The 23438-nt window shown below is 39.2% G+C and overlaps 1 long non-coding RNA gene across 1 annotated transcript; it reads right to left on the bottom strand.

Moving 5' to 3' along the window:
* Window positions 1–1478: 1478 nt before the first annotated feature.
* Window positions 1479–20850, bottom strand: LOC124258105. Its single transcript, XR_006893497.1, has 3 exons — window positions 20693–20850; window positions 12176–12180; window positions 1479–1489 (listed from the first exon to the last, which is right to left on the bottom strand). It is a non-coding gene; the product is annotated as an uncharacterized LOC124258105 (long non-coding RNA).
* Between the last annotated feature and the right edge of the window lie 2588 nt (window positions 20851–23438).

Here is a 23438-nt window from a genome sequence, read left to right as displayed (position 1 = left end):
GCCACGGAACGTGGCACGTGCATGTATGTTGGATACATGTCACTAATCTCTGAGTTTAAATCTTTATGTGTCTACACAGGTTTGATAAATTTAGATTTTAAATTTTTATATGCACAGTTTCTTTATGTGCCTAGTATAGAACGCGCAACGTTACACAGCCCTGAACTAATCATCCAGAAGAGTAGGTTCTAGTGTTTCGGCGTCTCAGTTGTATTATACCTAGACATCAACGACAGAGAATAACCAGTCTCAATTATCAAACCGGGAAGGTTCAATTCGGTTACTGTAAACTGCAAAACTGCGTTGACACCAGGTATTTGCAGGGGAAAATGCCAAATTACATCAACCAAGCTTGTATAATGCAATGGGTTTTTAAAAATATAATGATTTGAATTTCATTTAAAATAAAATTACTTCCAGAGCTGTTGCACATTCAAAACACACTAGTAACAAATATATATATATCGGATTTTGTGCCTTAAATCTCCTATGGCAATAGTGACTGCTCCCTGTCTAAGTGGCGGATAACTTTCAGCGTTGACATGACAGTACACATCACGTGAATCTACGCGTCCTTCAGGAGTAGGGTGGCCAGGGGCGTCGTGAGATGGAAAGTACCCATTCGTCACCAACTCGTGATATTCCGGGACAGGCCGAATACCGACTCATGCCACTGTGGAAGCATTTCATAATGGCGTATAAACACCAGAACTACTTCACCATATCTTATAAGGTGTATATTTCTAATAACGGTATCTTAATCGCAAGTGGGAGTTCTTTCCCGAATAGACAATTCAAATAACATTTTATTTCACCTGTAATAAGTCCTAAGATAGATATACACAAAAATGACTTTTAAATATACCTCAAACAAGAATTCGTGGACAGTCCTGTCGTGATCTAGTGTATGCGGTGTCTACCAGTTGTCTGAACTTTCTCATGTAACATTGCTGCCATTAACTTGGTGTAATTAAAATGAATACGCTAGAGACATACGAAGTACTCCATAAACGTCAGACTAAAATATTCCCAGTTAAATGAAATGTGAACACAGGGTTTCAGTTTAAAGTTGGTTTGTTATATACGTATATATTGTTTTGAAAATGGTTGCTATCCATAATCTCATTACCTAAAAATGTCTCAAAGCGCACGTGAAATCTACAACTTCTTTGAGTGGCATGTTTAGAAGTTGGTGATTCACCACCTTTAACAAACTTATGAGTGTGTCTTGTGAATGTTCTTGGAACAGGAAAGGGCAAGTGGTGAGAAATGACTACGACCCAGACTGGTTGACGTGCTTCTTTTGTCCCGAAAAGAAATTCGTTGGAGGAAGTTATTAGTATACAACATCTATGTGTTGAATGAATGGAAAACTAGAACTGAACACGTACATGCATTGAATGATCGTAAGTAAAAGAATATAGAAGACATACAATACAGTAACACCCTCACACGAATAATGAGGTAAGACAACGCTGGTCCAGCATTACTGGACTGTACAAGATTGCCTGCCTGTCAAGCAAAGTGACATATCAAATGAATCCGACGTCCCTCTCAATTAATATTAGGTGCGAAAATACGACAAACCAGTGAGAACGCGCGTACTGATTGAAGTTCTTTCTAGAAAAATAATCGCGAGTCCTTAAATCGTTTATTCCATAATGTGACTTTTTCTAAAAATCATGAAAGATATATATCGTCATATTGAAAGTACTAAGAATATAGCTAACAGAATTTTGTATTCGAGTGTGATGTTTTAATACGGATAACATGGTCCCTAGTATGGTGATCTACCTTCAGTTGTTGGCAACCTATGGCCTGTTTTTACATTGTCTTGTCATTTCTAGTTAACATGTTTTAGATTTCATCAATAGTTTTAAATGGATATATGTGATACACTAGTAGTTTTACTGTTCTTCGTCAACAGGCTTTAATTTCTAATTGTATTGATATATGATATAATCATTAATTGTTCTCGTCACGATATGGCTGAAATATTGCCGATGTGACGATGAATATTAACTCACTCACTCACTTTAATAAGGATAATGCAATGAACGATGAGGATTCAAATCCACACGCTCTCATTGGTCAAACATTGAGTGTATTTCAGACGCTATAGTGGGCTTGTTTTGAACATTTTGCGTGCGCATTCCGAAATTTTTAAAAACAATATATTCATATATAACTAATAACTTTCATCTTTAACATTGGACTTACATGTCACATTTCTGGGGATGATTTAGTCGGACTTTGGGGGTTCCTTCGTATCGTTTACAGCGTATTCATTTTACAATTCCACCAGGGTTACAAGAAAGTTCAGCTAAAGTCATTTTTGAGTTTCTGTTTGGGGATTTCATTTAACTGAAGAAAACATTATTTGCATTTTCAAAATAAAACAAATCCCATGTGTGATTCTCAAACCCTATTTAGAAATATTCATTTGGACATATACTACTAGAATAAAGCTAGACTAAAGTAAATGTGCACTATTTGATGTGCCATTTATTAATGCAAAAAGATTATAACATGACTTGTGGTGTTTTCCTTTGATCACCGCTCAACTGCGAATAACATCGAAATCTGTATGATTTGACACGAGGCATCGAGACACGCATTTGGTGAGAAGTGGTGTCAAAAGTCAATTCACAAATTCAGTATCGTGTGTTCACCATTGGCGTTGATGCAGGCCTGACAACGACGACACATAGACGACACTGACCGATTGAAGAAATGTTGTTCCCTGTTTGAACCGTCCCGCGAAGAGCCCGTGCTTTGTCGTAAAAGGTGACTTACAGGATCGGGTGGTCAGGCTCGCTGTCTTGGTTGACACATAACATTGTATCCCAATTGCGTAGATCAATGCTCATGATGTTAATCATTGGATTGTCTGGTCCAGACTCGATTATTTATAGACCGCCGCCATCATGCAAAGGCAAGTGAAATGTTCATCTAAACAAACACGGGAACGTATATTTCACATCACATATTTACTGATACGATGCTATTTTGATGTACGTACAAACAAGACAAAATAAACATCAGAAAACTCACTCTATACCCAGCATAACTGGTTTCCGGTTTACAACCTCAAGCCTAACGTATGGAAGGCTTCAGGTTTCTCATGACACGTTACACATCTATTTGACCAAAAACTAAGATGTAGATGAGGCTCGTATCACTCTGTTTCCCCTTTTCCCACTAGTCATCAACATGTGTCGCAAAAATCATGACACTATTTTCAGAAATAGGTTATATCTCTGATTATTGTTACTGTAGTGTTACTGAATTGTTACTGTAGTGTTCCTGTATTGTTGCTGTATTGTTACTGTATTGTTCCTGTATTGTTGCTGTATTGTTACTGTAGTGTTACTGAATTGTTACTGTAGTGTTCCTGTATTGTTGCTGTATTGTTCCTGTAGTGTTACTGCATTGTTACTGTAGTGTTACTGTAGTGTTACTGCATTGTTACTGTAGTGTTACTGTAGTGTTACTGTAGTGTTACTGCATTGTTACTGTAGTGTTACTGTATTGTTACTGTAGTGTTACTGTATTGTTACTGTATTGTTGCTGTAGTGTTACTGTATTGTTACTGTAGTGTTACTGCATTGTTACTGTAGTGTTACTGTATTGTTACTGTAGTGTTACTGTATTGTTACTGTATTGTTACTGTATTGTTACTGCATTGTTACTGTAGTGTTACTGTATTGTTACTGTATTGTTACTGTAGTGTTACTGTATTGTTACTGTTACTGTGTTTACTGTATTGTTACTGTAGTGTTACTGTATTGTTACTGTAGTGTTACTGTAGTGTTACTGTATTGTTACTGTATTGTTACTGTAGTGTTACTGTATTGTTACTGTAGTGTTACTGTATTGTTACTGTAGTGTTACTGTAGTGTTACTGTATTGTTACTGTAGTGTTACTGTATTGTTACTGTATTGTTACTGTAGTGTTACTGTATTGTTACTATTGTTACTGTAGTGTTACTGTATTGTTACTGTATTGTTACTGTATTGTTACTGTATTGTTGCTGTAGTGTTACTGCATTGTTACTGTAGTGTTACTGTTGTTACTGTAGTGTTACTGCATTGTTACTGTAGTGTTACTGTAGTGTTACTTGTTACTGTAGTGTTACTGTATTGTTGCTGTAGTGTTACTGTATTGTTACTAGTGTTACTGTGTGTACTGTTTACTGTATTGTTGCTGCTGTAGTGTTACTGTATTGTTATGTATTGTTACTGTAGTGTTACTGTGGTTGTTATTGTTACTGTATTGTTACTGTATTGTTACTGTAGTGTTACTGTAGTGTTACTGTATTGTTGCTGTATTGTTACTGTAGTGTTACTGTATTGTTACTGTATTGTTACTGTATTGTTACTGTAGTGTTACTGTATTGTTACTGTATTGTTGCTGTATTGTTGCTGTAGTGTTACTGTATTGTTACTGTATTGTTGCTGTATTGTTACTGTAGTGTTGCTGTAGTGTTACTGTATTGTTGCTGTATTGTTACTGTATTGTTACTGTATTGTTACTGTATTGTTACTGTAGTGTTACTGTATTGTTGCTGTAGTGTTACTGTATTGTTACTGTAGTGTTACTGTAGTGTTACTGCATTGTTACTGTATTGTTGCTGTATTGTTACTGTAGTGTTACTGTATTGTTGCTGTATGTTACTGTATTGCTGTGAATGTTGCTGTATTGTTACTGTATTGTTACTGTATTGTTAATGTATTGTTACTGTAGTGTTACTGTAGTGTTACTCTTCTGTAGTGGTACTGTATTATTGCTGTAGTGTTGGTGTAGGGTTACTGTATTGTTACTGTATTGTTCCTTTAGTGTTGCTGTAGTGTTGCTGTATTGTTGCTGTATTGTGTTACTGTATTGTTACTGTATTGTTACTGTATTGTTACTGTATTGTTGCTGTAGTGTTACTGTTGCTGTATTGTTACTGTATTGTTACTGTATTGTTGCTGTTGTGTTGCTGTAGTGTTACTGTATTGTTGCTGTATTGTTACTGTAGTGTTACTGCATTGTTACTGTAGTGTTACTGTATTGTTGCTGTATTGTTAGCTGAATTGTGCATTGTTGCTGTATTGTTACTGTATTGTTACTGTATTGTACTGTACTGTTACTGTATTGTTGCTGTATTGTAACTGTATTGTAACTGTTATTACTGTATTGTTACTGTATTGTTGCTGTATTGTTACTGTATTGTTGCTGTATTGTTGCTGTAGTGTTACTGTATTGTTGCTGTAGTGTTACTGTATTGTTGCTGTATTGTTACTGTATTGTTACTGTATTGTTACTGTATTGTTACTGTATTGTATTATTACTGTATTGTTACTGTATTGTTGCTGTAGGGTTACTGTACTGTTGCTGTATAGTTGCTGTAGTGTTACTGTATTGTTGCTGTATTGTTCCTGTATTGTTACTGTATTGTAACTGTACTGTTACTCTATTGTTGCTGTATTGTTACTGTATTGTTACTGTATTGTAACTGTATTGTTGCTGTATTGTAACTATGTATTGTAACATTATAGGTACGGTATTGTAACTGTATTGGTACTGTATTGTTACTGTATTGTAACTGTATTGGTACTGTATTGTTACTGTATTATAACTATTTGTACTTTACTGTAACTGTATTGTTACTGTATTGTAACTATGTATTGTAACTGTATTGTAACTGTATTGTTGCTGTATTGTAACTGTATGTATTGTTACTGTATTGTTACCGTATTGTAACTGTATTGTTGCTGTATTGTAACTGTATGTATTATTGCTGTATTGTTACTGTATTGTAACTGTATTGTTACTGTATTGTAACTATGTATTGTAACTGTATTGTTACTGTATTGTAACTGTATTGTTACTGTATTGTAACTGTATTGTCACTGTATTGTAACTGTATTGTTATTGTATTGTTACTGTATTGTTACTGTATAGTAACTGTATTGTTGCTGTATTGTAACTATGTATTGTTGCTGTATTGTTATGGTTTTGTAACTGTATTGGTACTGTATTGGTACTGAAATGTAACTGTATTGTTAGTGTATTGTTAGTGTATTGTTGCTGTATTGTAACTGTATTGGTACTGTATTGTTACTGTATTGTTTCTGTATTGTTACGGTATTGTAACTGTATTGTTACTGTATTGTAACTGTAATGTTGCTGTATTGTAACTGTATGTATTGTTGCTGTGTTGTTACTGTATTGTAATTGTATTATTACTGTATTTTTACTGTATTGTTGCTGTTGTGTAACTGTATTGTTACTGTATTTTAACTGTATTGTTGCTTTATAGTTACGGTTGGAAGTAGCGTAAAACTTGACGAATTAATAAGGGCAATTATGTGTCAACACAGGACACAATTACAATCACTGAGTAAATTTTGGGTTTATATCTATATTTTGGCCGAGACACCCAAACTCATTATTATGTCTTCTTCTCCTTCTTCACCTTCATCTTCTTTTCCATTATTTCGCAAATGCTTTCTTTCTCATAAAAAGTTGGATGTCTTCTGACAATGGATGCATTTATATTGAAGGAAAAGAGCGCTTTGTAATTCTCTTCAATAAAAGAAAAGAACTTGCATCTTCCAGTTGTTTGAGCCGTTTCCTGAAAAACAGAGAAAATGGCGGTTTAACTTAAGCCAGATAGCGAGCTCGAGTCTGACACGATTGTATTGTGAAAGTTGCTGAAGACCCAGATTCTAATCGTGATCTTCAGGGGACAGAAAGTGTTAAATAGATATATGCTGATCATACCTCTGTATTCTTGTCTCGCCAGGATCCATCACCGTCTACAGTATCATGCATCTTATCACAGATGAACTTCTGGACAAAGACAAATATAACATAACGCAAACAAGAACAGTGTCTGAGCTACATGCAAAATAGACTGAACCAACCCTTCACCCTTCTATCCTAATGTCACAAAACAGACTGAACCAACCCTACACCCTTCTATCCTAATGTCACAAAACAGACTGAACCAACCCTTCACCCTTCTATCCTAATGTCACAAAACAGACGGAATCAACCCTTCACCCTTCTATCCTAATGTCACAAAACCTATACCCAGAATTAAGAAACGTGAATATATGACAAACCAATCGTGGTTCACAAACACGTGTTGTAGCTTATCTCTTCCATATGTGTCTACAACTTTGATGCCCTCTGATGTTTCTTGCCCGAAACCAAAATATTTGGAAGGAAGCTAGATAGCCTTGTAGTTACAGACCGGGATCTCGTCGAATGACCTGTCTCTAACATTAAACAGAGGTCATCAAAAATGTTGTTTACAATTTGCATCAGCTTTGATGACATGTTCTACATTCGAAACCAGACCCTTAATCCTACCAAATCCACTTCTTCTTTTCAAATATGAAAACCTTTTATGTCGCCTTGACATTTGGCACAACCATGACCTCTGCCATGTGTCCATTTGGATCCTATGAGTGTACACTCACACATGATATTCTACTAAGTCTATACTACGACACCATTGGTGCCTTGTAATGATTATGTTTAGTCAGTTTTACTTTTTCGCTTCTCAAAATTTTGTGCACATGTTTTTAGCAAAGTCCAGTACAACCACTCTGTTAGAAAAGGGTTATTTTTTCATGTTCTGTTACCTCATTACAAATCTCTTTTAAGTTGGAGATTATTAATTTTCACCAAAAACACCATTTAGACGACAAAACTCGCGGAGTTTGTGATTCGCTCTTCATTGCGACGATAAATCCTCTGCCGACCATCATGGAAGGACAAATTGAATCTGCTTTCATCTGTGAAGAGCACACGAGATCATTGACGTTGATTCCAGCGGCCATGATGTCGACTCCATCTCAAACGCGCCTGCCTGTGACGTGTTGGTAGTGGTAGACGAACTGCAGGTCGCCTACAGCGGAGTCCGGCTGTCCTTAAATGTCGACGACTGGTGCTCCTGGATATCCTTACATTTTTAACATTGAAGAGTTCTGTTTGAAGATCTGCTACGCTAACGAATCTGTTACATAACGCAGTGTTAATCATGTGCCTATCTTCTCGGACTTTTGCGACTCTGGGGCGACCTGGTCGACGTGCATATTCCAGGGACCCATTGGCTTGAGATCTCTGCCACACTCTACCAATAGCACTCTGGCTCACATTAAAGCAGACAGCAATCTGCCTCTGAATTTGACCAGATTCCAAAAGTCCTATTGCCTGACCCCTCTCAGCAAGTGTCAAATAACGGCCCAATTTAGGCTGCGATTTCAAAGAGGTACCTGAACAGTGACCGACAGTGAAAGAGCATCAATGTATGTGTACTGTCCTCCACTTTCCATGGATAGAGCGACTTGCACGTGCAAATCATTGTGGCAGGTGGATTTCCATATTGACAATTCAAATAAACAACGTGCCATTTGTAAGAGAATATACGAGACGTTAGAGAACGAAATAATGCCATTTCAACTGCCTGATGTGTTTTTTCCATACTGTTAAGACAGTTTGTAAAACATTCAGTTGTATATATTTCACACAAAACGGCGGTTTTACAACTTTTAAGAAAGAGTGGTACCAATAGCTTGACCCCTCATTAATGACGCCGAGTATATTACAGACGCAGAACGATGGTGAGATCGTGCAGTTTCTGTATCTATTCAACACAGCAGAATGACACTGAACAAGGCTCACCACTAAAAGCCGGGGTGAGCTTTTCTTTAGGATGCTGGCTTGCACGAACCAATAGCTTTATGCGGATATCGTGTTCGCGGTCTCCTGGATAGACGCTGTGAACGGGTCCAACATTGAGTGTATTTCTGACACTATTGCGGGACATTGTTTTTGGACATTTTGCGTGCACTTTCCGACACTTTTAGGAACTATGATTAAGAAAAATTACGTTTTAAAACAATGTATTTATATATAACTGATAACCTTTTTCTTTGACATTTCACTTACATTTCACATTTCTCGGGATAATGTATGCGGACGTTTAAGGTTTCCTTCGCATTATTTTCATCCCATTCATTTAAAAACCCTATTTTGATGTATACATTTGGAAATATTCGACTGCAATAGTAACTGTGCATTATTTGATGTTATGCCATTTCTTAAAGCAAAAAGATAATAACCTGAATTGTGGTGTTTAACAGTTGACAAGATAATATCGAAATCTGTATGATTTGACACTAGGCATGTGGTCTCAAAAGTCCGTTCATAAATTCAGTATCGTGTGTATCCACCATTGACAACGACGATGCATAGACGACACTCAGCACCGATAAGGGGCAGGACTGGAGAAACAGCTGGCCATGGGAGAACCGAAATGTTCTGCTGTCTCAGGAAATCTGTCACAACACGAGCGACATGTGGACGGGCATTATCGTGCTGAAGCGTGAAGTTACGTCACTGTCCTTGAATGAATGGCTGCTCATGAGGCCCAATGAACTCACCCCTGCATCGCCCTCAGATTGCATTTGACAATGACAAGTTGTGTCCGACCATGTGATGTGATTACCCTTCCATACCGTAGAGCCACGCCATCAAAACCGTCAACGTTACATCCTTGCCCTGATATCTGAGCTGTCCAGATGAAATGTCGACTCGTCATTGAACAAAACACCATCCCAATCTTGTCTCCAGTAGACTGTCTGCACTAGGCATGACGTGCCTGTCGGTGACGTTTAAGCAAAATTAGACGTATTGCATGCCGTCGTGGCCGGATGTTGTGCTCCCTCAGTCGTTTGTGTACAGTCAAGGAACTGACTGGACGTAAGCCAGGAATGGTCTGAGCCGTCAAACTCGCAGTTTGAAATCGATTCCTTAGATGGGTCAGCCAAATGTGGCTGTCTTGCTGACGTGACTTCAAGTGTGGACGACCGGTCCAAGGCAAATCTCTCGTGTTGCCATTATGTTGAAAACGTCTCCATAGAGAGGTACTTTATCAAAGTACCTAAAACCTTATACTACGCGCATTCCGATCAGTTTGTCGAATTTCCGCACATAACATTTATCGACAGGAGTCTTCTTGGAGGTTAGGGAAAGGGCCGAGTGGTGACGAATGATTTTCAAGGAATCGGAAAGCTCTCTAAACGAGCACCCTTCGCTTGGGTGAAGTTTGCTGGTCTGAAAAGTGAAACAGAAGGCTTTCTGCTTACATTTCCTACTCGTAACCGTCAATATGCGATTTTGCATCAAATTAAAAATAGGAAAGGTAGATTATGTACTGAATTTATAAGACTGTCTTACACCTTTTTAGCGGGTCCAAACACAGTAGCATAAGAGACATGATGACGTGGCTCGGTCCTATTGTTACTGTCTTAGCCTTACCTCTGGCATTAAAATCGCTCCATCCATGGTACGGCCCAGATTATGTAGAGGAAAATTACAATTCATAAAATTCTTTAGAATAAGCCTTTTTACTGCCACAGGCCTACCAAAGTGATCATAACTGACCTTGTCTCTTTTTGTAATAAAATTATGTACATCGTTGGATATGTTTCTCAGGAAAAAGCATGGCAAGTATGCCGACCTCACTCACTCAGGTGCGGTGGGGTAGCCTAATATGCCGAAGACCCGGGTTTGATTCCCCACATGGGTACACTGTGTGAAACCCATTTCTGGTGTCCCCGCCGTGATAGTGCTGGAATATTGATAAAAGCAGCGTAAAACTAAACCCACTCACTCACCTACGAAATGTTACAAGACAACTTGATGCTTGGAATGCAAGTGTGACATTTCGTAAGTGAGTGAGTGGGTTTAGTTTTACGCTGCTTTTATCAATATTCCAGCACTGGTCTTGGTGCCTTAGGTTTGGTACCTCTATTGACTGACACTGAGAGAGTACCTGGGTCAACTGTCAGGACCACAGGGCAATACGGAGTTCTAAAACAATGTAAGGGAGTCTTCACATGCTCCGAAACGTTCTTGGTAGGTTCAACTAGGCCGCGCTTCCCGTGAGAAGTCGCATTCATTGGGCAAGTTTACAGTCACATGACCACGTCATACGCCCGGCCTCCATAAGACACGACGATGATTACATAGCAAGACTTAGCCTGATTCTGCTGGCGTCCAGGAAAACATCAACTTTCTGAACAAACAATGGAATGATTTATTTCAGAAGCACATAAACAAATTAGGTAAAAGTCATTTGAATACAGATGTGTGTATGTGTGTGTGTGTGTGCGCGCGCTTGTGTGTACATGTGTGTGTGTGTGTCTGTCTGTCTGTGTGCGTGCGTTTGTGTTAACAAGCGTCTTAATGGGTTGGGCTGTCAGGTTCAGAGATATGATCATATCGACAGCATAAGACGAAACGCCGGTTTGTCTGAAATCACTGGTATCGTAAACAGCAAACATAGATATTTTCCACGTTGCTTACAAAACTTATTAAAATCACTCATACTACAGTTATGTTCACAGTATATTTAGTCGAAATATAGTTGGAATCGTAATACCTGGTGTGATACTTTACACGACTTCCCGGAACCTATTAGAAACAGAAAATGGAGTCCGCCGGTTTGAAGAGATATTTCTAAGAAAGGTGTCTGAAAATCTTGATCTATATTAATCCTGCTTCAATTAAACAACCTGTAAATGACGTCTAAATCAGGCACGCAAGTGGCTAAAACACTGAACACTGACATGCCGTCATCTTGCCTTCTCAGTTGGTTACCATGGCAACGGAATTGCGAATATATACATGGATGGTGGTCATATTTGTGATTCTCTCCTTTGCCGAAAACCTGCTTCGAGCATTTCGCAAATGCATTTATGTTTATGCGCTGTGGGATGCCTGTTGACCAAAGACGGTTTCAAATGTTTGCTAAACAGTATGTCATAATTTCTTTCCATGAAATGGAGCATTATACGTTTAACAGCGTTTCCTGTGTCTCCCTGAAATTAAAAAATGGATGATTATTTCTAACAAGCAGGGCAGAGTTTATGAGTGAGCTAGGTTTAAATTCTGCATTTAACAGGACATTCACAGGAATATCAAAGAAACTAAACGCCCGAGACAGGTAAAATATATACCAATGAGAAAATAGTGTTCTGTTTTCTTTGTTTGTTATTCTTCCACGCAACATTCTAGCTATAAGACCGCATTTTGAAAGAAATCGACTCTGGACCAGATAATTTAGTGATTGATATCATGAGCATCGATCTGCGCACTTATCTAGGATACGATGACTTGCATCAACCAAGTCAGCGAGTCTGACAACCCAATCCCATCAGTCACCTCTTACGAAAAACATTACATGAATTTCAAATCATATGGGAACGAATTATATAATACCAGCGATGCTATTTAATGAGTTATCAACCTTATCCCATGCCTATGGATCCTTAAATGCATAATGTATGAATATAAATATGTATGAATAAAAATATGCAAAATATTAAAATCTCCGAAAGACATTTCACACTCCTATCATAATCCCATATGTGGAAACCGTATTTTGAAGTATTTTGAAAATTAAAAGGCAAACATTTGTCTGTCAAGTCATTCACCTTTGATCATATGTCAATGAAACAACACGTTTTAGTGGACATGTTTGGAATAATGATATTTGCCACTGTTTGCATGCATAAATACTTATATAATTATGAATCGAAGCGGTAGCTGAAATGTGAACGTTCTGGATCAGGCAAATATATTCCGTTCAAAACTTATCGATGCCTCGAAGCCTTAAAACGATCTCTGATAGACATGTGGTAGACAAGTATGAAGCACTGGTGGCAAACATGAAGTCAAATACAATTTCTTATATTCTAATGATTCAGTATCTTTTTTTCTGGCGAACAATTGTCCTGCCTTTGCAAGTGTTTCTGACGGATACCACTAGTGTGGCAGACTCAACTTTTCTTGTACACCCGCTGTTAGTGATTCAACAACACTTATTATGAGATGAAAACTTTCTCATGAATTTTCACAATAAAATGTTTTCTGTCGGTTGTATTGCCACTGACGTCTTGAGGTATTTTCAGGTCACAATTCCTTACCTCTCTGACTCTGTCTGTGGATGTTTCACCAACCTCACGTGATCCGTCAATGATGTCACATAAGTATTTCTGAGAACAGACAGCACGTAGGGTTAGCAGTGGTATGTGAAATTACAATTGGTGCCACACATTACATCTGAGAGGACACTAGATAAGGTGTCACATATATCAAGGCAGGTACCGGATTACAACTGACAGCACACACTACAACCAGTGTCACAAATTACATAATGTGTGATATATATCAAGGCAGGTACCAGATTACAGCTGACAGCACACACTACAACCAGTGTCACACACTACATAGGGTGTCACATATATCAAGGCAGGTACCAGATTACAACTGGTGTCACACACTACAACTGGTGTCACAGACTACATGGGGTGTCACACATCTCAAGGCAGGTACCAGATTACAACTGACAGCACACTCTACAACTGGTGTCACACACTACATAGGGTGTCACATATATCAAGGGTGTACCAGATTACAACTGGTGTCACACACTACAACTGGTGTCACACACTACAACTGGTGTCACACATCTCAAGGCAGGTACAAGATTACAACTGGTGTCACACACTACATAGGGTGTCGCATATCTCAAGGCAGGTACCAGATTACAACTGGTGTCACACACTACATAGGGTGTCACACATCTCAAGGCAGGTACCAGATTACAACTGACAGCGCACACTACGACTATCATCACACATTACAACCTGCGGCACATATACAAAACGACGACACACATATAAAAATCGACGTCACACGATACACCTTTTGTCACACATGACATCTGACATCAGACATTTCAAATACATCCATACCTTCAGTGATACTTACACTATCACTATTCTATCAAACCAATTTGACACTTACCATACATGGCTGTAAGTTGTAATACATGACATCCAACTGAAGGCAAGGTTAAGGAAAGACACAGGCTTTCCTTAACGCATGAAGCTGGCTGATAATTGGGTTGTTTTAACTGTTTGCTTTTGGATATATAATTTGAGCTCACAATACTGACATGAGAGTGCTGCCAAAGTATAAAAGTTTGAGACAAGACATGGTGTCGTCAACGATTTTCAGTGACCTATTCATGTACGTTTTACAGCTATTATGCCTGCGCACCAAGACGAATCTTCTGGGAATAGTGAAGACTAGGTATTCTTTTTATATTAGAACCATTGAAGGGTTCTGGGAACCATGGTAGAGAAGAAACGATGTTGCTGCTGCTGCTGCTGATGATGATGATTTTCAAAAGGATACATTTGGTTCAAACTCTCTTGATACTGATCGATATACACTAGTATAGTTGATGAGAATATTTGTCTCAAAAACATGCTTTATGGAATATGCTCGCAGTCGAGCTCTCAATCTCCTTTCCATCTGTAAAACCAACAAGCATGTACATGAAACCTGACGTCATGAGATGTAAAATAAAGAAGACAATGTAATGACTAACATGTCAAACGTGGAGGACTGAATGGCAGAGGTTAACTTCGATAAATACAAGCCGAGAGGCTGAAGTAGTATCAATAGCACACACACCTCTCACACGTGTATATGCACATGGCAAAGAAGGAGGAATGGATGAACATATTGGAGTGAGTGGGTAAGGTTTTACGCCTCTTTTTAGCAATATTCCATCAATGTCACGCCGGGGGACGCCATAAATGGGCTTCACACATTGTACCGTAACGTATCAAGAGACATGACGGGAGCAGAAAGTTAGAAATGGATATCGAGTATTACATTATTGCTAAAATGCACAGTGGACGTGTCTGTTAGTTTAACGCCGGAGTTATTCATTATTCAACATCGGACCAGAGTCAGTTTACTGTCTGAGTGCAATATTCATAAACGGAGCAGTTAAACCTCATTCCACTTTGCCTCTGCTTGTCAGTGAGAAATATTTCATCACAGCGGGGACACCAGAAATGAATTTCACAAATTTATTCTAGGATGGGGAATCAAACCCAGGTCTTCGCCGGAGCACTTTAACCACTTGGCTCCCCCCCCACAGCATCCTACATAGGTCAAGAAAGTCTCATGTACTTACAATCAATCTTACAACCAAGAGCAGACTAGGGCCGGACAAAGTCATCAACAAACTGGACGCCAACGCCAATGCGACCACCCAGACATCGCCTATCTTTGTATTCACCAATACTTCAATGATGCAGAGCAGTAGCAGCAATAACACAAACAAGAATATTAAGCTGCTCGCGGAAACGACTACCAAGTGACCAAGGGCTGGATAAACGATGGAATAGTTTTTCATGAAGACAGAGCTGTTGGCAATATCCTTTGCCCCGTAATAAACCCTCTCAGCAACCTGAAACAAATGTAAATGTATTTAAGTCCTAGACATATCAGAGTCTCTGTTTCAAATCAATTTATCCGATTTGTACATTTGTAATCACATATAGCCGTAAACATCGAAAGGGCAATACCGTCACATGGTTACGAAGAAGTGATACAAATACCCATAGGCGATTACAGTTTCTTTACACCAACCCTAACTTGTGTACTAGCATAAATGTTTAACGGATATTTCTCGTTGATATTGAAATGATTAAGAAACAATCGGAATTTCGAAATATAAAGAGAATATTTCGAGGTTTTATTATAGAAAATATGACAGAACTGTTAGTTCGTTATGTCATGTGTTCGTTTTAAACGTAGTTTCTGTACCTTGGTTCCAAGTTGGCGAAGCTGGTTGCGCTCGTGCTGCTTGAGATCTCGAAAAGACCAAGCAGGTCCCCGGAAGAAAGATTTAAGATTTTTTTTTCCAAGTATGTTGACAACACCTCCATTTTTTTGTCCTTGAAAATGAACATATGAAAACATTAACTTTATCGAATATTACAGTTTGATATTGCTGATGAGACTTTCAAATATGTCATTTTGTAACAGTGAGCCACGATTTCTGTTGAAAACATTTCAATCTTCAAACTGGCTACGTACACCTTTACATTTTCGGCTGATTTCCCTCACCTTTTTCGTTTTTCCAATGATCCAGCATGCTCAGGACAAGACATTCAAAAGTGCCTGGAAAGAATAGAATTTAATCACAAGACACGGAGGCCGACTAACACATTGCTAAATGAATCAAATTTGGCAATAGTCCTACTTGTCAGGAATATGCCTATTGGCGATCTACTAATGCGGACGACGTGGCTATTCCACTGAATACAGACAGCATGAACCTTACATATACTCATTCAAAGAAATATGGGAACACTGGTTTACTTTTTGATAAGTTAAGAACGTCTAATGAAATCAAAGCACAACTAATGTCCATGAATATGACAGGTTTTTTTAGAACATCATGAGATGTATAGCACAAAAACATTCAACCGAATGAAAAAGAGTCAGTTTGCAAAGTCACAGAGTCAATTGCAGATCAGTAGTGCGTGTGTCCCCCTCTGCTTCTGACACACTCTGCACATCTAGCACTCATCGAACTCACTAATGTCCTCAGTGATGTCTAGGTTATTGCTTGCCACTCCTGGTCCAGAAATCTGAACAGTTGGTCAGCATTCACTGGCGGAGGATGATTCTGATGAATACGCATAGCAAGGATGTCCCAGACATGCTCTATAGGGGCAAGGTCTGGAGAATATGCTGGCCACTGCATCCTCACAACACCTCTTTGATTGAGGAAGTCTGTAACCACACATGCCCAATGTGGCCTGGCGTTGTCGTCCTGGAACACCGCTTGCAGCAAAATGACGTTAAGTGACGGAATGACAAGTGGACCAAGAATCTCATCTGTACCGTAAAACCAGTCAGGTTGCCACGAATACGGTACAGAGGAATCCTGTGATGAAGAGTGAAGGCACCCCACACCATGACGGATTCTCCACCAAACCGGCCACATTCACTAACGTTCACATTGTGAAAGCGTTCTCCTTGCCTTCTGAACACCCGCGTACAACCATCATGAAACTGCAGATTGTATCGGGACTCATCGGAGAACAACACCCTTGATGACTGTTGACGATTCCATCACAAATGAGCCCGACACCCTGCTTCCCGTGCTGTTCTGTGACGAGGACGTCACGGTTGTCTGACAGCTGGACGTCTGTTATAGATGCCAGCGGCATGTAAACGCTTCCGAATGGTCTGGGCACAGACGTTGACATTCGTGGCCTTCCTCAACTGCAGGCGAAGAACCTCTGCCACAGAGCTGACGTAATGACATAACGGTCATCAGCATGTGACGTTGAACGGGGCCTTCCTGAACGTGGCGGGTCCTGCAGCCTCCCTGTCATCTGAAACCTTTCAAAAAGTCAGTGAATCATAGGGAGGATTTCTGAAGACGTCGAGCAACCTCATGAATCGAAACTCCACCCTGAAGCCACCCAATCGCCCTTGCTAGATCAAATTCACGCAACTGTTGTCGCATTTTGCACTGACAAAATCATCAATGACACTGCTGCAACGTGCCCAACTTCTTATACTCATCCACGCAAATGCTTCATTAGGATGATGTGATGGATGATGTGCATGGTTGCATTTGTGTTCTCTGTTCCCATCCAGGCTAAGGATTATGGTGTCAACAATGAACATTTTTGGCAAATTCTGGGTCTTTTTTATGCAGCAAAAACGTAACCAATATGGCTGTCATTAATAGTTAAACTGCATTTGTGAATGCTTCCGACGTTACTTAACTGATATTATTCAGGATGACAGATATAGTGTAATATTTCGAAGCTACAATTCATTACTACGAGAACACTATCAAAATAACAGGTGTTCCCATATTTCTTTGAATGAGTATATGAAGGAGATTATCTAAAAGAACAGTTAAGCATATATTCATTGTATTGTGCAATCTGCTGCAGAATGTTCGCTGCATAATGTATTAGCGTACAAATATATGTCATGCTTTTGCAGCATCTATATAGACGATTGATTAAGTCCTGACTGACAAAAGTAATTATTCTGTCGGAGAGTTATCATTTTCCATAATAAAATGCTATTTTATATCCTAAAGGACCCAAGATCTTGTTTCAGATAAAGTAAAATAACGCGGATTAAAGATAAATACATATTTTAGCAATAAATATCATCAGCATCACTTTACCTGCAGTCATCGCGTCAGAATTCGTAACAACATTGTTTGTTTGTGTCTGTTGTTTAACGACGCATTCCGTAATATTCCAGATATGACGGCGGTCAGTAAATAATTCGGTCTGGGCCAGACAATCCAGTGTTTGACATGATGAGAATCGATCTCCAAAGTTGGGATACGATACCACGTGTCAACCAAGTCAGCGAGTCTGATCCCCCTTTCAGGTTAGTTGCCTATTACGATAAGCAGGGTTGAATAATTTAACCCAGATCTTTGCGTCACATAGCTGGCATAATGCAGAGTGCGAAGGTTAGCGACAAACAAACCGATCAATCAGTTAGTAAGATATCTTAATGGAGACGTGGCAAAAAACACTGTCAACAACCTCTATGCGTTTATTGCATCTGCACATGTACTTTATCGTTAAATGTAATTGTTGATAAGTAATAGTTCATTTCTAAATTAATCATAAAAATATGATCATTGAGTACAGCATTGCTAAACTAAACTTTTAAATGGGTTTCCTTCTGAGCAAAGACTTATGTGAAGCGAAAAGATAGAAGCGTCAGTGATATTTCGAGTGCAGGAAAACTTTAGCCACTCTCTGAAGCAACGGGTATTCAAAGTTATCTGCCTTAATGTAAACAACGGACATGCCAGGCTAGATCGTTCAAAAAGTTTCGAAACAGATTGGTTGATCCACGTGAGGGCTTAATTCGGGACTCAATAAAAGAGAGTGGCCTACTTCAAGACATTTGACAGTGAAATATTACAGACACATTTGGGGCTTTTCACCTAACGTAGCTACAAGTCCAAAGGATGCTTCCTATGGAAGTAGAAGCCTGGCACATTTTGGAGCAACCAAAACGCCAAAGCCAAAATTACATAATATGTAAACCAAAATCACATAGTTTGGCTAAATTATTTCAGAGGCTGCAACTGTTGAGAAAAGTTATTTAATCCCAGGTTTGGTCTGATTATTTTTCTTGGATTGTCGAATCGACATGATGAATATCTCCGACTTGCACATCTTTCAACATTAAACTAACAATCCGGTTATAACTTGAGTAAAGCCCATAGATGTGTTTAATTCCTCATCCCATCATAATTAGAAAAATAATCTCTGAAAGGACTTGTGCTTTGTGATGAAGGTGCATATGAGAAAACACATTATACGTACGTGTGTCTTCGTCAAAGCATCGACGGATTTTGAAGGCATAGTCCTCTCCAGCAGGTACATCAATATAATTCAGTGTCTTCAGTATGCCTGGGAGGTCGCACTGGCTCAGCATAACAGGAATGATGAGATTTTCCTTTCTTTCCATAGAAATTCCAAAAGCCAAATTGCGTTCATGCTCACACCACCCACTCTCCACTGCCCCTGGGGTCATAACGAGGACGACCTTCATGGAACACATGATTCCTTCCTGTATTAACGAGCCAATGTCCCGACCTGGTGTAAAATCTCTTTTTGGCCAAAGACATTTCAAGCCATAGTCTCGTTCCATGGTGTTGACCAGTTTCTGTGCCCATGCTTCGTCATCTGGAGGGTCGGTGCAGTGGGAAATGAAAAGATGGTGCGTTTTTCCGTCAGGAAGCCGGGGGATGTCAAGATTCAGGGTGTTCCTTTTGAACGCTTCTTCCTCCCTAGCAGCTCTCTCAGCCTCAAGCGACGTTGTGCCAGGTCAAAGTCCTCTTCCTCATCTTCTTCCAGCTGGTTCAGGGTATTGGGATAACACGATGTGGCCATTGTTATTTCGCCAACGCCTGCAAGATTCCACGAATAATTTTATGTTGACAAAACGTGTTTAAATAACATTTGTACAGTGTAATATGATAACAATATTGGCTCTTAAGCTCACCTGCTTTCACCTGGTCAGGCACATCATACAAGTGTGTGAGTGAGTTAATATGTAGCGTCACATCGGCAATATCTCGCAAATCAAGACCACCTCTTCCAACTTTTCTATTATCAAACGTGAGGTCTCTTAAGAATTAACTTGACGAACTTTCGGCAAGCACAAAATATTTGTACGAATTCAGAGAAAGTTGCATTCTGTGTTTCACGGAGACATGGCCATCACCCTCCGTGGACAGTAACACCTTTTATTTGGAAGGATTTGGTACTCCAGTTCGATTAGACAGAGATTCAGATGCTACAGGGGAAATCTATTGGAGGAGGTGTATGTATGTATATAAATGAAAAGTGGTGTCGTAACTATCTTGTGAGAGAAAGGATATGTTCACCAAACATCGAACTTCTATCAGTGTCTATGCGGCCTACTTATCTACCACGTGAATTCGGTCAGATGCTGTGAGTGTCTACATACCACCCAGTGCCGATAATTCATACTTGGAGATTTTAATGGATGTACCCTGAAGTCTGTGCTTCCAACCTACAATCAGTATGTAACATGTACACGGAAAGACATGATCCTTGACTTGTGTTGTGGTAACATCAAGAACGCCTACAAATCATATAGTAAACCACCCCTAGGACCTTCGGACCATAATTCTGTATATATGCTGCCCATATATCGTCAAAAGTTAAAAACAGAGAAGGCTATTGTTAAGACTGTCAATTCATGGAACAAAGAATCTATTGATACCCTACAAGGATGTTTTGCGTGTACGGATTGGGACATGTTCTATGATGCAGAACAAACATTAGAAGGAATGTGTGACGTCATTACGGATTATATACTTTTTTGTGTCAACAACATAATACCAGAAAAAGAAATCAGAATTTTCCCAAACAACAAGCCCTGGATCACAAAAGGAATGAAATCTTTACTAAACGAAAGGAAACAAGCATACATAAAGAAAGAATAAAACTCAAATGCATACAGAAGGACATCAATCTTAAAGCTCGTGAGTGCAAACTAGCGTACAAAGAGAAAGTTGAGAGACAGTTTCAGCAAAGCAGTCTGTAACAAACCTGTCAAGGCGTGAACACGATGATTGGGCAGAGCAGGCGACGACAGACAACCAACGCCGGGGATAATAAGACCTTTGCTGAGGACCTCAACACTTTCTACAGCCGCTTTGATTCTCACGACGTTACCAATGAGACAGCTCAAGTTAGTGAAGCCGTACAGGATAGTGAAAGTCGTATCCATATATCAGAAGCTGACGTCATTCAAAGCTTCTCCAGAATTAACATCAGAAAAGCAAAAAGGACCTGACAGCCTTGACGGCATTGTGTCGAAGGAGTACAGACTTCAACTGTGTACAGTTTCCACTAGATTGTTTCAATTCTCAGTGAATACACACGTTATTCCTTCGGTCTGGAAAACATCACAAATTGTACCAGTTCCTAAAAAGACACAACCTAAAGAACTCAACGACTACAGGCCATTTGCTATCACATCTATAGCAATGAAGTCGCTGGAACGCATCTTGTTGAGACATCTCCGACAGGAAGTTGCCGACATACTGGACCCGCTTCAGTTCGCCTACAGGTCAAGGAGAGGAGTTGTTGATGCCACACTGTCACTCCTTAATAATGTCTATAAACATCAAGAGACACCTAAGTCACACATCAGGATCCTCTTCGTTGACTTTTCATCTGCGTTCAACACCATCCAGACATATATCATAATACAGAAACTGTTAGGTATGGGCGTTAACTCATACCTCATCAAGTGGATCGGAAACTTTCTTGTGGATTGACAAGGCTGGGTAATATCTCCTGTTCTTTTCACCCTCTACACTAATGATTGTGCAAGCTCGAATTCAACCTGTTCAACTGTGAAGTTCGCAGATGATGCAGCAATTGTAGGCAAACTGAAGGACACTGCTTCTGAAGAACTGTATAAAGAGGACATTAATCATTTTACGACTTGGTGGGCAGAAAACCACTTACTCTTTTATGTCACAAAAACCAAAGGAACTACTGATAATTGACTTTCGGAGTAAGCCCACAGAAATGCTTCCAGTGATAATCAACGGTGAATGTGTTGAGACAGTGTCGGAGTATAAGTATCTGGGAACCTTCATTGACTCTAAGCTGAACTGGAACTCTAACACTGAAGCCCTATACAAAAAGTGTCAACAACGTCTTCATGTCATGCGTAAACTGAGATCTTTTAGTGTTAACCAATCTGTGATGTCATCTTTTTATGTAGCATTAATTCAGAGTATTTTAACATTTTCCTTCCATTGTTGGTACTGGTCTCTCTCAGATCATCTCAAATCTAAAATAGTCAAAATTGTTAACACTGCAAGTAAAATCGCTGGAATCAGATTTGAATGTTTATCGTCAATATATGAGCGACAAATCGTGAATGAAGCTGTCAAAATTATATCTGACCGTACTCACTACTTAAATTCGGAATACAACCTCCCCCTTCAGGCCGCCGCTACAAAGTTCCAATTGTGAAAACTAAGAGAGCCCGTACATCCTTTATTCCAAGTACCATATCTCTCTTAAACAAATACCTAAATCAAAGAATTTATGAAAATATGTTTGGTATCTCTCTAATGTGTCAGTAGCTCTGCTGATGTAACACAAATTCCCGAAAAGGCATTAAAGCATTATTCTATTCTATTCTATCATGACGAGAACAAATATTACATTAAAAATACACCTTTTTAGAACATAAAACCCAGTCATCAGTATACGTCAGTTCTATAGTATAACAGATATTGAATTAAAACGAGCATGTTATCATGTTTTCTAAGATGCCTAGCGGTTAGAACAATCGACAAAAAAATACATTATCAGACAACAAAGGTATAGTTTTTTGATGACATAACAATTGAATGACGTTATCCCGTCACTGCGCCATTCTAGTGTGCCCCCTCGTAATCGAACCATTTTACATTACGTCACAATGTAATCGACGTCACGATGCATGTCAGTTGTCATGTCCGTTGCATCCCGTTTCTTGGTTTGCAGTTGCTTCACGTAGCTAACATCACTGGTGGAAACATTACGTTTATGTTTTACGATGGTTAAAATGTGTCAATTCGACTCACAAGTTTTCAGCGACAAGGTAACGTCTGCAATGTTTACATTCCCACAATGCAATCGTGGAATGTCGCTTGACTACTCAGCTTCATCTGGATGTACTGATCTAAACTTACGTTGGTAGTAGAAATGCGACGTTCATATTGTCCTATATGGTTTACGTTAATGACAGATGTATTTAAAATAATTCAGAGAAGATATTTAATCCGAACGTGAACCGTCATCAAACTGTTATCATTTGGGTTTTTTCTGGTAACGTTCGTCTTAACGTAGGGGGGCAGACACATCAATAGAACAGCACGCCAGTTAGCCCTGTGCGAGGATTCTTAATTTAGGTCACCGACACCGTCGTTTGTTTTTTGCCTTAAATTAATCTTAATTAT

Source organism: Haliotis rubra, unplaced genomic scaffold, assembly GCF_003918875.1.
Source record: "Haliotis rubra isolate DU_JTF1 unplaced genomic scaffold, ASM391887v1 Scf682, whole genome shotgun sequence".
Taxonomy (NCBI): domain Eukaryota; kingdom Metazoa; phylum Mollusca; class Gastropoda; order Lepetellida; family Haliotidae; genus Haliotis; species Haliotis rubra.
Note: the sequence above shows the minus strand (reverse complement) of the source record. Positions and strands in the feature narration are given on the sequence as shown.